Here is a 6,000-nt window from a genome sequence, read left to right as displayed (position 1 = left end):
GCACTAATCATAATTTCTATGGCAAAATGAACCCCCTCGTTTTGTTCCTTTGCAAATTAAATGTTTTAAGTGTTAACACTTTATTCCAATCAAGATGACTTCAGGTGTGCCATACTTTTGTCATAAGTAAGACTGTTAGCGCTCTAGTTGTTCTTTAGAACACTCTAAGACATTCTGTCATTGGGCTATAGTTGAGCTACATCTGGCTGATATTTGGGCTACATTTGTTTTTTTTTGTCTCTGGTGGCCATCTTTGGGCTACATTGGGCTACATTGGGCTACATTTGGGCTCTAACATATATATAGCCCAATGTAGCCCAATATATATTTTTTCAAAGTTAATTTTCGTAAAAACCTCTGGAGCATATATCTTGAGACATAGCAAAGGCACATCGGGGTACCAGTCCCTACAATTTTGCCAAGTTTGGTGGAAATCCATTCAGCCGTTCGGGCTAAAAGTGAGGTCGACCGCCCTATGGAAATTAACATGGGGAAAACACGTTTTGGGACCCCCCTTTTATCTCGGCCCCCGCCTGATAAATCCCCCTCAAACTTTCAGGGAAGGACCGGGGCACCGCGAGGCAAGTTTGAGGAAATTTTCAGGCAGATTCCTCAACCGGCGCCAAAGTTATTCACAATAGAATGTTGAGATTTTGCATTGAAAATAACCCTAACTATAACTACCTACTGGCGACCGCCAGTAGGTAATATATATATATATATATATATATATATATATATATATATATATATATATATATATATATATATATATATATATATATATATATATATATATATATATATATTACCTACTAGTAGGTATATATAGTTAGGATTAATTCTCTATGGAACTTTTGAAAATTCTATGTCTAATAACTTTGGCGTTTGTGGACGGAATCGGCTGAAATTTTCAGGAAAATGGCACATTTTGTTTCTGAGCAGCCCTTGACAATTTGGAGGGGTTTTGTCGAGGGGGGGCCGAGAAAAAAGGGGGGTCCCAAAACGCGTTTTTCCCATGTTAATTTCCATAGGGCGGTTGGACTCACTTTTAGCTCGAACGGCTGAATGGATTTGCACGAAACTTGGCAAAATTGTAGGGACTGTTAGCCCGATGTGCCTTTGCTAGGTCTCAATATATGTGCTCCAGTAGTTTTTGAGAAATTAACGTTCAAAACAAGATATATATCTGTAACAGCGCTCCGGGCTGCGCTCCGGTTCGCTTACTTTTCGCGAAACGGAACTTTGCGCGCAGAAAGCTGATTGGCTCTCCGGTGTCTGTCAACATTCTAAACAGTCCGGAGCGGCCACCATCTTATCTCTCGGTAGGATCGAGAGAGAAGAAGAGGTGAAAAACGAAGGGGGAATTTAATGAAAGGGGGCAAGGTATACCTCTCTTGACCCTCTAGGAATGATGTTGGGGTTATTAAAGGGTCTCGTGGGGAAAATAAAAAAATATATATTTTTCACGGTAGAAGCGCTTCCCGGGCCGCGAACTGGGCCGCAAACTGGTAGCGAAACGGGAATTCGCCATTTTGTGTTTCGTTTTAATTAAATTACTAGGTATAAGGGGGTGCGGGAGACGTATCCTGACCCCTTATGTTTTCTGAGGGTGGCTGAGGAGGCTCATATATGTTGATACATGTCTTCCAGCGGCTGTGCGTGAGCTTTTTTTTTTTTTTTGCTGCGTGACGTCTGTTAACGTTCGATTCGATGGACATCAGGAAGTGTTGACCACCATTTTGTCACTGCGAGTAAATATTTTGTTATAAATGAATCCTTATTGATAAACATTGTCTGCGCCATCTTGCCTTTTTGTCCAATGCCACAATTTTGTCGTGCACGGCAGCCATTTTAGATGCCTTGACCAGACCCACTCTCTGCACGCCGTCGATTCTCAGCACGGCTCCCCACCCTCGCAAGCATCTCCCCCACGCACTGGTCACCCCCGCTCTCTCTCTCATGCATCGGCCATATACTTCCCCCCATCTGCGCTGCTCTTCCCTGAGAATCACACTCTGTGCTCGCCCGACACCTCCCTTTCACCCTATTCACTACCGCACCCTCCGACACTCCTCTTCCTCTGTGTCCGATTGTCCAGGCCGGACCCAGGCTATCACCTAGCCCTGCGGATGTAGTTTATGGCCCCAGCTGTAGAGAATCCAGACATGCCAACCCTCCCGATTGAGGCGTGAGACTACTGATTTCAGTGCTAGTCTTCCGCCTCCCGATTCCTGCAAGGAAAAATCCGGGGGCATATTACCAACAACTAGCGATAATTTTTGTCTCTAACTTGTTTAGAGACAAAAATTATCGCCGCACATCGGCGAATTTTATCGCAGATAAACCTTGCTATTAGCAAGGTTTATCGCAAATGCGATAAAAAACGGCCGCAATGCATGAATATCGCTGAAAAGTCAGCGATATTCATGCATTATCCAGCAAATGCTCTTAGCCATGTTATCCACCTTCCATTGGATAACATGGGTAAAAACTGCTCAGGGCAGGTGTTAGCTTTTGGAGATATTCGCGCTTAGCGCGAATATCTCCAAAAGTTGGTAATAGGAGATAGCGATGTTAGCGACTGTTTCCAGTCGCTAACATCTTGGCACGCCCACTTTGCATGTCATTAGTGATAAATATCACTGACATGCAAAGCAGGGCCCAAGATGGTCGCTATCTCCTTTTAGCTGTCACTAACTGGTGTTAGCGACAGCTTGGTAATAGGGAGATAATTTTATCTCCTTTTTTTTGGCTTTTAAAGCCAAAAAAGCGGAAATAAACCCCCTTGTTAATATGCCCCACGATTCCTCGGGGGTTTCAGCTGACAGGGCTTGGTATTGTGTTACGTGCTAATTCTTCCAGGAAACGTCAGAGGGTCGATGCAGGGGTTCTAGAAGGGGTGATAAACCATTTAAGCCTCATGAACAAGCGCATGGTCTTTTAAAGATTTGTGAAGTACTCGGGGCGGCGGTGTGTGTGTGCCCTCTTTCAGGAGCGGGCGGGGGGGCACTGCCAGCAACTTGCCAGGCCAGGTAGTGTTCAACACGTGCATCACCCTTTCTCTGCCTGCTATTGCGCTCCATGCTTTGGAAAGGTAAGAAAAAGAACGTGCATTTGAGTTTGAAATGTCCGATCCTGTAGCAGTACACTTGCAAAGCCCACACATGACAATAACCCGATTCAAGGCCCCATTCACCCGATTTTTAAAAAATATATAGCACTCCAACAAAGTAGGATTATAAAACTTTATTAACTTTTAAATATAACGAACGCAACAAAAACTGTAAATATATTTAAACATTTTTTGAAATTAACCAGAACTATAACGATAACAACAACAACAACAATAATATAACTTTTATGCCTAAATTACGCAAACATTTAGCTAATCTGCTAAAGGGGGGAGTCGCCATTTCTTTACAATAATCAATAATGAAAAATCAACATCAATAGGGTTGTCCGTATTCCCGATGCAGCACTATAGTGCAACATACACAGCACCTGGGGTGTCAAGAGTGAACAGGTCCTAGCTGCTTAACCAATGACTGACAAATGCGTTAGGGATTTCCTTGTGTTTCTTAATAGGATTGGTGTCTGCACACTTCTTTGTCAATTCTGTGAACATGATAACTGCTTCATAGACAGACGATATCTTTGTTAAGTCATTAGTGTTAAGTGTGTCTGAAACTACAGTGCCCTTCTGTTTTTCTTTCTTCAGGCTCTACAGAGTTTTGTGTGTTGTTCTTTTGAGCGACAATTATTCCAGAGGTTTCAGGTTCACTTGTTTTGTCTTGCAGTGAGTTAACAGCTTTAGAGACTTCATGTTTATTTGCTATGTCCTGCTGTTCGTCAACTGCTTCAGAGACGTCAGCCTCATTTGTTATGTTTGACTAGATCCTGGACCTGCCCGGCCGCGCCCAAAATGGCACCGGTGTAAATGGGACTCGTAACTGCTTGTTGTGTACTGGTTGCCCAACCTTGATATCACGAGATACGTATGCAGTTTTGAAGCACATGGCGGAGGCTCGTCTGCTGTAGTGGGGCGCCCCTTATCGTTTCAGTCGCCATTCCGCCCGCTTTTGCTACACTGTGCCTTTTCCGCCATTCAGCTGTTTACCGCCCGCTCTTACGGCTACAGCGTCTCGCTCACCATGTAGTTGAGTTGCTCCCACTCTTGCGGTGCAGCGATAGGCGGCTGCCACAGGACTCTTAAAATGGCGTCCGGCTCTTCGGATTTGGGCCTGGTCCAGTAAAATGGCCCTGGGACACCTTGGAACTCGGACGCTTGTCTGCCAGGGCTTGGGTTCCATTCTCGAAAGCGTCCCCTCAGCCTTGAAGATTGTACAAAAGTCTTGGGGGCCCTCGACTCCCGCAGGCTTCCGGTGGGGAGCGGCTGCCATGATTGCTTGCGGAATGGCCACGACGGAGCTACGAGATGGTGGTGCTCTCATGGTGACGCCAGCTTCAGTCTGAAACATCCAGAAACAAGGTGGGGCTTTCATCGTTTGGGAAAAAAAATGTTTTAATCCAATGAAAAGTGTTATTTTTAGGTCACATGACCTAGTCTTACATCATTAGGAAAACAAAAGTAAAATGAACCAATGAAAAGTTTTATTAACAAGTCACATGACCTGTTATGCTTACGTTACGCACTGCGCGGCGCGCTCTGGATCGTTTCCGGGAAGCTGCGCCTTGCGCACCGGAGCACTTCCGGGTGCGCTAACGCGGCGCGTCATATGACACATTACGCGACAACGCAGGTCCAGAATATAGTCAAAATGTCTCCACCAACCAGCGGTCGGAATACAACCGCTTTCAGCAGTCCAAAAAGTTCGGTTAAATCTTAAGAGCGGGAGCAACTCAACTACATGGTGAGCGAGACGCTGTAGTCGCAAGAGCGGGCGGTAAACAGCTGAATGGCGGAAGAGGCACAGAGTACCAAAAGCGGGCGGAATGGCAACTAAAACGGTAAAGGGGCGCCCCACTACAGCGTGTCTTCAGGTCAAACGGATTGTGGGACAAGGTCCAGAATGGAAGAGTCATCAATAGGGAAAAAATTCCGCCGGACCCCGGGAGCCGGCCGCCTATGTCGGGGGCGATCTCAGGCCACATCAGGGCAACACGACTTGGGGAGGGGGCAGGAGCCAAGCGCCCCCTCTCAGTCCGCGCCATCTCACCGCCCCTCGGGGGCCTCCGTCAAGCGGTTTAGGGAGGCACCGTATCACATTGTTTTCCAATGCAGTCAGGTCCACAAACGGACCCTACTTACTTTGAATAGTGAAGCTGCAGCAGGTGCAAATAAGGTTTAAACAGTGTTACAAGCGCTGCTTAGAACTCTGAAGTATGGCACCCAACATCCAGAACTTATGCCATTTGTGTAAGGCAGTGACATCGAAGCAACTCAGGGACAAAAAGCATGAACGAACATTCACGTATGAAAATCTTATTTGGGGAAGGGGCAGGATCCAAACGCCCCCTCCCAGTTCGCGCCACTACACCGTATGTGGAAAATCTGAAGCCATCGTTCTACAAACTCTCAACGCTTGCTATCAGTGCATGAGTTTCATGCTCGATCGATTGAGCTAGCCGGATCGGGCAATAAAAAGTATAAAATAGTTATGTAAATAGTTATTTAATAAAATGTTTTACCCTGTTTCTTTGCTGGTGTGTTGTCTATATTTATAATATTTGCATAGGGTTTGTCGTTATTTTGGGCGGGCTGGGTGGCGGAGTCGAGCTGTCTTGCAGCCCTCATGGTGTGGAGCTCAGTTCATTTCACTATTTTCGTATTTCTCATGAAGGGTTGTTCCTAATGTTTGTATTTTATCGAGGTCAAAAAGAGATCGAATTAGTGGTCTACTGATTTTGCTCGATTACTTTTATTTTTTTACACGATTTTTCACTATCTGCAAAGACTAAACAGAGTATTGCGACTTTGTGCTTGTTTGTAAATAGAGAATGATCCAAAGAGAACCAATTTTAAAACAGTAAATGCTT

The sequence above is a fragment of the Lissotriton vulgaris genome, chromosome 7 (assembly GCF_964263255.1).
Source record: "Lissotriton vulgaris chromosome 7, aLisVul1.2, whole genome shotgun sequence".
Taxonomy (NCBI): domain Eukaryota; kingdom Metazoa; phylum Chordata; class Amphibia; order Caudata; family Salamandridae; genus Lissotriton; species Lissotriton vulgaris.
The sequence above is the reverse complement of the archived record's forward strand: the minus strand, read 5'-3'. Positions refer to the sequence as shown.